The sequence below is a fragment of the Panthera leo genome, chromosome E3 (assembly GCF_018350215.1).
Source record: "Panthera leo isolate Ple1 chromosome E3, P.leo_Ple1_pat1.1, whole genome shotgun sequence".
In the NCBI taxonomy this organism is placed as follows: domain Eukaryota; kingdom Metazoa; phylum Chordata; class Mammalia; order Carnivora; family Felidae; genus Panthera; species Panthera leo.
Window position 1 is genome coordinate 24860844 of NC_056694.1, and position 10595 is coordinate 24871438.

The following is a 10595-nucleotide window of genomic DNA, read 5'->3' on the forward strand; positions in this document are numbered from 1 at the left end:
CATCAGGGAAATACAAATCAAAATCACACTCAGATATCACCTTACGCCAGTCAGAGTGGCCAAAATGAACAAATCAGGAGACTATAGATGCTGGAGAGATGTGGAGAAACGGGAACCCTCTTGCACTGTTGGTGGGAATGCAAACTGGTGCAGCCGCTCTGGAAAACAGTGTGGAGGTTCCTCAAAAAATTAAAAATAGACCTACCCTATGACCCAGCAGTAGCACTGCTAGGAAGTGCAAAGGGATACAGGAGTGCTGATGCGTAGGGGCACTTGTACCCCAATGTTTATAGCAGCACTCTCAACAATAGCCAAATTGTGGAAAAAGCCTAAATGTCCATCAACTGATGAATGGATAAAGAAATTGTGGTTTATATACACAATGGAGTACTACATGGCAATGAGAAAGAATGAAATATGGTCCTTTATAGCAACGTGGATGGAACTGGAGAATGTGATGCTAAGTGAAATAAGTAAGGCAGAGAAAGACAGATACCATATGTTTTCACTTTTATGTGGATCCTGAGTAACTTAACAGAAACCCATGGGGGAGGGGAAGGGAAAAAAAATGAGGTTAGAGTGGGAGACAGCCAAGCCATAAGAGACTCTTAAAAACTGAGAACAAACTGAGGGTTGATGGGGGGGTGGGAGGGAGGGAAGGGTAGGGGGTGGGCATTGAAGAGGGCATCTTTTGGGATGAGCACTGGGTGTTGTATGGAAACCAATTTGTCAATAAATTTCATATATAAAAAAATAATAAAGAAAGAAAAAAGACTTACAATACAGAAAAAAAAATACCTTAGGGGATGCCTGGGTGGCTCACTTGGTTGAGCGTCCGACTTTGGCTCAAGTCATGATCTCCTGGCTCATGGGTTCAAGCCCTGCGTCAGGCTCTGTGCTGATAGCTTGGATCCTAGAGCCTACTTTGGGTTCTGTGTCTCCCTCTCTCTCTGCTCCTCCCCTGGTGACGCTCTGTCTCTCTCTCCTTCAAAATAAATAAATAAATAAATAAACATTAAAAAATTTTTAAGTATCTTGGGATATTTTTCCTCTTCCACCTCTTCATTTCTTTTTATAGCAAAATTTATATACAACTTGTAGTTTTTACTTCCTTATTCTCTTTCTCTTTGTCCCTCATTGTGGAAAATTTCAACCATATATACCAATAGCTAGAATAGTATAATAAACTCCTGTGTATCTGTCACTCTGCTCCAACGATTGTCAACACATGGCCAGTCTTGTTTCATTTATATCCCTGCCCACCACTCCCTCTCCTTGCATTACTTCGAAATAAACCTAAACATCCTATCATTTAATTCATTTTGAGTATTCAACCCTGTGGCTGAATTTAACCTATTTTTCTGTCCCTTTATTTCTGTAAACTAATATATCTAGAGGCCAGATCAATATTTAGCAAAAGGATTACATGAAGAGTATTGTGTAATTACTATTGCATGACATCTTGGGAAACATAATGTCTAGTTGGCTTGCCTTTTTTGATGTTAAGGTATCAGCCTGACCCATCCAAGGTTCCATCAGCTTTTCACCTCATATAGTTTTTGGTTTTTGTTTTTAAGTAGGCTCCACGCCCAGCATGGAGCCCAGTACAGGGCTTGAACTCACAACCCTGAGATCAGGACCTGAGCTGAGATTTCAAGAGGGCACAGGGCACCCAGGTGGCTGAGATGGTTAAGTGTCTGCCTCTTAATTTCAGCTCAGGTCATGATCTCACTGTTCTTGAGATCAAGCCCTGCATCCGGCTCTGCACTGACAGAGCCTGCTTGGATTCTCTCTCTCTGCTTTTCTATCTGCCACTCCCCTGCACACATGCACTCTCTCTCTCTCAAAATAAATAAATAAAAATTTAAAAAAAAGAGTTGGATGCTTAACCAAATGAGTACCCATGTGCCCCTCACCTAATGCAGCTTTTGACAATCATTTCCCATATCCATTATTTCATGAAGATTCCCATTTTCTCTGGAAAGGAATCAGGTTTTCTTCTCTAGTACCCAACTGAAATATAATCCCCTTCAAAAATAAAAACACTTTCAAAACCTGTTCTACAGGAAAGAGGACAGAGGTTTATATAACTGTGTCAACTATTTTGTTAACTACTTACAGACAAGAATTTTAATTCTATGTACATTTTGTAAGGAGGGAGCAAGAGGCATTTCATGTGTCCTGGCAAGAAAACAGAAAGCTGGCCACTGGTCCAGGATTTCCCTCTGAGTCTAAAAGAAAATAACAAAGCTGGGCTTTCCAATCAGGTCTTACTTCAAAACCTATGTTCTCTTCACCTTGTTATGAGCTGTTTTATTAATTTATCTGAAGGACAGTGTTCATAATCTCTGTGGACAGTAAGACTCTAACAAGAAGAATAAAGACGTTCTGAACAAACTCTAGATTGCCAGTGTATTGTTCAAAGGGTGCTATGTTATGCAGTAGAAACAAACCAAGGTAAAGCTCAGAGGCTGAAGTCTAATGTGAAAGTTCTGTGTTGCTGGGCTTTCCTGGTTAGCTCCACTCCACACAGTGACTCAGTGTGACTTATATTCACAGTGACACAGTGACTTATATTCATGGGCTCCATTCTCCCTCAGCCCTCCTCTAAGAGCTGTGTGCTGGATCCTCTGCAATCAGCCAGTGGAAAAGCAGAAGAGCAAGAGCCAGAGCAAAGAGCAGAGAGAGACATTTGTAGAGGATCTCATATGAATTTAGGCCTAGAAACATGCACCACTTCTGCCTACATTTCAGTGGCTCCACCCTCACTTCCAGGGAGCTGGAAAGTGATAGCTTAATAGAAAAATAATATAAAATATATATTAATATAAAATATATTTATTAATATAAAATAATATAAAATATATATTAATATAAAAATAATATAAAAATAATGTCTGCATATGGATAAAAATGAAAGATACAGAATGATATAAAGTAGTTACTAAATGTGTTGCAAAACAAGGGTGTATGTGTGTATAGGGAAGTGGGTGGAATATATATGCAACTAGTTTTTCAAATAAGTCTTAAATCAACTTTAGTTTTTCTCCCAATTTCTGTCCCCCCACACCTGCTGTATCCAATATCCCTTTTCTATCCCTTAGTGACTTGCTGGGATGATCCCACAATTCACAATCACTTTTAGTTATAAGTTTGTCCACTTAAAAATGTTAATCACAGAGGTGCCTGGGTGGCTCAGTCGGTTAAATGTCTGACTCTTGATTTTGGCTCAGGTCATGATCTCAATGTGTGTGAGATTGAGCTCCACATCAGGCTCTGTGCTGACAGTGTGGAACCTGCTTGGGATTCTCTCTGCCACCACTCACATTCTCTCTCTTTCCCTCTCTGCCCCACCCCCCTCAAAAATAAAAACACATATTAATCACAGACTCAATGTACATTGCACCTGTTCCCCTCTCCCTAGCACAGACTTGCTCTGTGCTTCTTGGGACCAGCAGTGGACAGGACTGGCCACCCTTCTGCACTCCTCCCACTCTAGTATCTAGAATACAGACATGTAGCTTGTCTGCATCTCATATACCTTCCCCCTCTTATCTAACCTCTAGACACTCTACTGTCAGAGTTAAGGAAAAAAAGACTAAGAGAAGAGGGTTTACCATGCTGGCTAAGACTTTAATCCTCTGTTGGGCCTGGCTGTTCAAGCCTAGGTATCTCCTGGGAGTCCACTTGGCACAGAAGATACTCACACATTTTTAGAACACCTTGTCTCAGGCTGCAGGCCTCTGCTGTGTTGTCTTTCCACCCACCTCACTCTCTGTGCTCTGCCATGTGTCTCTACTTCTCTTTCTGGCTTATTTCCATACTTGGTCAGGCAGAAGGGGACATCATCCCAGTAATGCGATGCCAGTCTCCTTCCAGGAACCACTAACCTTTATAATGGATTCCCTTAGTGTCCCTCTCAGCAAAGGGTGTGAAAGTACTATCTTCTTTCCCATCCCCAAGTTTCTGATTTAGGCCCAAAAGCAGAGTGCTCTCAGTGTAGCAGGACCAGTTGAGCCACCTTTTCACAAACCTGGAGAGAGTTACAAAACTTAGTCTTTTTTTTTTTTTTTTTAGTTTATTTATTTTGAGAGAGAGGGAGAGAGAGAGAGAGAGAGACAGAGAGAGAGAGACAGAGAGAGACAGAGAGAGACAATGTCAAGCAGGCTCCGCATTGTCAGTGCAGAGCCCAACATGGGGCTCGAACTCACAAACTGAGATCATGACCTGAGCTGAAATCAAGAGTCAGATTCTTAACCAACTGAGCCACCCAGGCTCCCCTCTTAGTCTTTTTTGACAGTTCTCTTTAGAATGGAAAGGGCAGGGACATAATGCCTCTTAATCCTTAGCTTTGGGCTTTAGTTGAGAAATGTGAAGAGACACCTGAACTCTTACTAAGCACCATTTTTATATACATGTAGGATGAAAACATACATATGTGAAATGTATAGGTTATGTGTATACAGTCACATATGTATGTATAAATATGTGTCACATATGTATATATACATATGTATGTACACATATATGTATGCATACATGTCACATATGTATATATACACACATATTTATGCACTTAATTATTCCCTTTTAAAACATGAATCAGTTCATACTACCCATACCTCACTTTTTTTCCCTTCATTTTCCAATGTATCTTGTAGATCTTTCCATATTAACCCATTTAGATAAAATAAGGCTTATCTTGAGTACTGGAAATCAGTAAGGAGTGACTGGAGACACCTCAGAGCAAACTGAGCAACAGAAAAAGCCTGGGTCTTCACCTCAACTCTTGTTTGCTTAAAAATTAATCTTACCAAACCTTCCAATTAGCAACAGCCATGACAAAACAGCAGTAGCTAACATTTATTGAATATTTTTATGTGATTACCATGAATTATTTTTATTCAATACTCATAACTTCCTATAAGGTGTATATTATAGCTATTCCCATTTTATAGACGAGGAGCATGAGGTTAGAGCAGTTTATTTGCCCAAGGTCATAGAGGTAGCAAAGGGGTGGAATCAGTATTTAAACACAAGACTGCGACTCTCAATGTATGTTCTTAATCAGTTTGTCTATTTGTTCATCTACACATTGAATGCCATATTCTCATTGACTTCCCTCCAATTTAAAAAAAAATTTTTTTTAACGTTTATTTATTTTTGAGACAGAGAGAGACAGAGCATGAACGGGGGAGGGTCAGAGAGAGGGAGACACAGAATCTGAAACAGGCTCCAGGCTCTGAGCTGTCAGCACAGAGCCCGACGCGGGGCTCGAACTCACGGACCGTGAGATCATGACCTGAGCCGAAGTCGGACGCTTAACCGACTGAGCCACCCAGGGGCCCCAACTTCCCTCCAATTTTTAACTTAAATATAAATGATTCAACCTGACTACTCATGTAGATTCTTATTTAGGCCTCATCTGTGCTGAAAGATCCTCTAAGCCTCTGTCATCCTGGACTATTAAGCATGTGCCGTACCTACTCTGAAATTTATACTTCTTGCATTAGTACTTTATCCAATACTATTGTTATGCCTTGGTGGAGTGTGCAGTTCACAGATGATTTCAGTTCCAAATGGATGTATTTCTAACTTGTTGAACTGTCTGAGACTCCACCATTAGGGATTCATTCTTAGGAGCACTGACAAAAGTGGAAGTAAGAAGCAGGAGGAGGACCTACAAGTACTTAAAAAAGTAGAGCTATATAGTAAAACAATGAAATTTAAACATAGATTATTCAACCAAATCTCAGAGAAGCAGGAAGATAGTACCTGTGAAACCTCATGAAAAGTTTTAAGAAGACTCATGCATGTATAGAGTGTAAAATTGGAGAAGAAAATTGGAGGGAAGATTTATTCACTTTTTCTCTCAAGAACCAACATCCATAAAATGCCAAATTTGCCTTACCTGTCAAAATTAGACTCTAGCAGTGGTGGGATGAAGCACACTGGCGGCGGGGGCGGGGAGGGGCTGGGATCAGGAGTTCAGGACACCCAGCAGGGCTAAGTGAGGATGCAGGTAGGAACAAACGGCTAGACCAAATGTGGCTTCTCCAGGGATAGACCAAGTTCACATGGCTTCAGAGTCAGGTTCCATTGTGGAACTCAGGCTGTTGGGCACGTTTCTTATGCAGCTTGTAGGTGTGATAAAAGTGCAAGTGTGGCACAAGTGCTGTGGGCACAGAGCCAATGAAAGACCTGGGGTGTCATTCAATCAAATGTGAGGCAGGAGCCAGTTGGCAGAGGTAAGGTGTTACGTATTTTATCTTATTTTATAATACGCGATATTAAGTTAACTATATTTAAAGTTTCTTTCCCTTCTGGCCTCCTTCCTCAAAGGATTAAATTTAGCTTTCAATAAGTGACACATGGAGATAAGACATTAGGGGACAAATAATGCATTTAGGGGACTGGGTTGGGGAATGGATACTAATATAAAAAATACTAGGGACACCTGGGTGGCTCAGTTGGTTGAGTGTTGGCTCAGGTCATGATCCCAGGGTCATGGGATTGAGCCCTGTGTTGGGCTGTGTCGGGCTCCATGCTGAGCATGAAGCCTGCTTGAGATTCTCTCTCTCCGCCCGCCCCCCACTCCTCTCTCCGGCTCATACTCTCTCAATCTCTAAAATTAAAAAATAAATAAATAAAAATACTAGACATCACTGAGTCACAACTGAGCCCCAAACCAGCTGTTTTTAAGTCCACACTGACTCAACAGTGACTATGAACAAGTCCACATTGACTGAACAGTGACTATGAACTAAGCACTTGTCATGCCTATCTTAATGAGTTTTCCTAGTAACCCGGAAAATAGGTATTATTATTATCCCCATTTAAACGTTGTTGTTGTTTTGTTTTTTTAATATAATGAGGAAATTCAGCTTCTCACTTGCTTGAAGTTCCACAGCCAGAACATGGCAGAACTGGGATTTAAACACAGTTTTACTTTAGAATTTGGGCCCATGATCATATACATATTATCAACTCTGAAGGTGGCAGGTGTAGAGAAATCAAATCAGCAGGTGACCAGGGTTCAGTGTTAAGACATCTATTATCTGAAAATGCTGGGTAACAAGAGAATAAGGCAGGAAATCCTGGATGGATAGTGTGGTCAGAACAGGAACAAAATCTAAGAGTGTTTCCTACCTGTGTTCGGGGCAAGGATGGATTCTGTACTGAACATACAAGTAGAAGCTAAATGGCAGTAACTTTGAAAGGAAGAGAAAGAGAATTTAGAATGTCTTACATCATTCTTCCCTTTCTGGGCTGAAGACCTCATGAATATGTGAAGCGAATTAGAATTAGGTTAATTAGAATAAAAGGCAAATTCCTCATAGTACTTATTCCAAACCCACATTATCCGCTGCACAGGGTATTAAGTGATTTTTCTATAATGCCGACATTCCTTTTCTTAAAACAAAACAAAACAAAAAAACCACTTGGTATACAGGAGCCAGAAGAGGGGTTTACAAGCCACATCACAGAGCCCTTGGTGCCCAATGATAGACACCAGACCTCTGACCATGACTGGTAACCTAAGGAGGTGAAAGTTCACACAAATTGAAATTTCATACAAATGTGTTTCCAGCACTACCAGGGAAATCTCTCTCTTAATTCCTAGCGTCTTTTCTTGCTCCTCTGGTGGGGCTTAATGGGATCTGGACTTGGTATACTTCCCTTCTTAATAGCATTGGTCTTAACCTTTTTCCTTTACTGACCATTTCTTGGGGCTGAGTTCAAATGTTCAATAATATTTTTTGAGCACCTAATATGGATCCGGCATTATGGCAGGCACCAAGGATGAAAACAAAAGTAAAAACAAGTTTGAGTCAGCTCTCTTTATGCTTCTGAACACCACAGCAATGCCACTGTTCTTCACAATCAACTGAGGACCTCCAGAAATCTATGCTATGCAATCTCCATTGTCAAAAGTAAAGGCTATGCTGATTATATAGGTGAAAGCAAAAAATAAGATGATGACAAAATTTTTGGAAATAGTGGTAGATCCAGGGTCAGAAGAACCAAGGATGACTGGGGGAGTGAGGAGGCTAGAACTAGCATCAATGTTCTGAAAAGTCTAGTACTGCCACTACTTCTGGAGTGGCTGCAAAGCTGATGATACTGGATTTGGAATGCCACTGCCATTGGTTAGATGAACTCTAAATGGGCACTCCTCTTTACACATTTGCTTCCAATTCTCAGTCCCTCACAGATGCATCCAATTGATGAAGCTGAGGTGATGTGCTCACATTACAGAGTGGGAAAAAGGGATACCTGACATGTCAAGCTTCCATGATGCAAGGTGGGCCCTGCCTTCCACTCAGACTCATCCAATGATGGATTACACCTCCTCCCCAAAAGGGGGTTCATTTATTGAGCAAACAAAAACAACAAATGTTAACCATAAGGTAGACAAAAACTAACAAGGAAGTAGTTATAGGTGATCATGATATGTATTCCAGCCCAGTTTTCCCACTGGTGATAGAATCTGCTTATTTCTCTGCCTTCATCCCTAGGATAATAGTATTAAAGAAGACATATTGGAAATCACTTCCTCAAGGATTCCATTTCTTATGAAATTGCCTCCATATTTGGCCAGAGGGAGCACCCTAAAAGGGAAATGAATTTTTTCCATTTGTCCTACTCTACAGTGTGGAATGGGACAGTTAACACCTAGTACTAATCAGGAACTCTAGTATTAATATTAGTAATTTAAGCAAAAGAACCTAAGGGAAGATAAGGTTATACACACACACACACACACACATCTTTATATACATATATGTATACATACAACTATACATACATATACATATATATTTACATATACTAAGAAAAAACCCAGTTAACCATGAAGTTCAACATCAGGATAATTACTTTTCCTCTTCTTAGTATTTTGTTGTTTCATACATTACAAGTAAATCTCGGAATGTGAGATTGAAATATCTAGGTCAATAAAAAGCACAGTACTCCTGCATTGCTTACCAAAGCAATATACTGTCATAGGTGGAATACCAACATAAGGGATTTATGAAGTTCAAGTTGATTTTTTTTTAATGTTTATTTATTTTGAGGTGGGGGGGGGGAACAGAGAGAGAGGGAGAGAGAGAGAGAATCCCAATCAGGCTCTGCTCTGTCAGTGCAGACCCTGACACCAGGCTCAAACCCACTAACAGATCATGACTTGAGCCAAAGTTGGATGCTTAACCTCAAGTTGACTTGAGTTGGAGCCACCTCAAGTTGACTTTTAATTGCATGAAGTATAAGGAGATGGACTCCTGACTTTAGGGCATGGGGAATATTATGATGTTAACTCTGAAGGGATTGCTTATCTATCCAGTTTAATGAGTGGGTTCATAAACATTTTAGGGGACAGATATGAAGAAAAGAAAATAGCAAGGTATATTTAATTGGAGAAAAGAAGATGAATAATTTTCCTAGTAGTGAAAATTCTTTTATATGTATATGGACTATTCTAGACTATTATTTCATATCAGAATTACTTTTTCATAGGTGTCACAAGAATGTGAATCTGAGAGATGAAGGCCTTACAATAAATAAGTTCTTTATTCCTGACTTTCTATAACAATCTACATTTCTGGGTCACTGGATTCGCTAATTCTTCCTAGGGCAACAAAGGACAAACCTTCTTTTGGCTCTTCATGATTTTGTTCAGAAGTGAGGATGTGATTTCCTGTCCAGACCAACTACAATCGGAACAATAATTCACCAAAATGTTACTATCACTTGTTATGACATCAGCGTCAAACAAAAGTTGTGTTAAGAAATTGATATGGACAATATCTTGGGTATGAATATGAATCTTGGGTATGAATAGTGACAATTCAATGTTAAGAAGTTTGGCAGGAGCACCTGGGTGGCTCAGTCGGTTAAGCGCTGGACTTCAGCTCAGGTCATGATCTCATGGTTCGCAAGTTTGAGCCTCACGTGGAGCTCTGTGCTGACAGCTCAGAGTCTGCAGCCTGCTTCAGATTCTGTGTCTCCCTCTCCCTCTCTCTCTCTGCCCCTCCCCCGATTGCACTCTGTCTATCTCTCTCAAAAATAAACATTAAAAAAGTAATTTAAAAAAAGAAGTTTGGCCAAGTTTCCCTGTATTTTATATTTCTTATTCTGATAATCAACTCTCTGACTTCAATGAGTTTCTTATACTTTGCGTTCTTTATTTGTACCTCTGGGGTTCTCCAACAGGAGTGCTAAAGTCAAGTCCATTGCATATGCACATTTCAAAAGGAGCAAAAAATAAGTAGGGTGGTTTGGAAGAAACATTGCCTTCTAAGAAACACTGGCCTATAAGGGCAACGTGAGTATGAAGTGTGTCTGTCTTTGCTAATGGTCTCAACCTTAGTACTTAGGTCAATAACTAGTGCATGGGTACTTAATAAATATTACCAGAATGAATCAATGACTATGAATGGTAAACAAAACAGTTCTTTACAAGCATGGTCTACATCCGGCTGGAGGCCAGCATGTAAATTTACAAACCCGCTCCATCCAGGCCAATTCCCCAGGAAGCCCTGGCTTTTGGATAGTGAGCAGTAAGAGGTGCCCATCAAGGGCGCCTCAGTGGCTCA

At 40.3% G+C, this 10595-nt stretch overlaps 1 protein-coding gene and 1 long non-coding RNA gene across 3 annotated transcripts in view; one reads left to right on the forward strand and one right to left on the reverse strand.

The window, feature by feature from the left end:
* The window catches only part of ACSM3 (acyl-CoA synthetase medium chain family member 3), a 46898-nt gene extending 46063 nt beyond the window's left edge, over window positions 1-835 (reverse strand). For both annotated transcript variants that reach the window (XM_042922100.1, XM_042922098.1), the window contains exon 1: window positions 799-835. The gene's annotated coding sequence lies outside the window, so the exon portion shown is untranslated. The remainder of the gene's footprint in view (window positions 1-798) is intronic.
* The window catches only part of LOC122209857, a 42467-nt gene extending 32530 nt beyond the window's left edge, over window positions 1-9937 (forward strand). Inside the window, exon 5 of the long non-coding RNA XR_006197778.1 lies at window positions 9517-9937. This is a non-coding gene — a long non-coding RNA (uncharacterized LOC122209857). The remainder of the gene's footprint in view (window positions 1-9516) is intronic.
* Window positions 9938-10595: the final 658 nt, after the last annotated feature.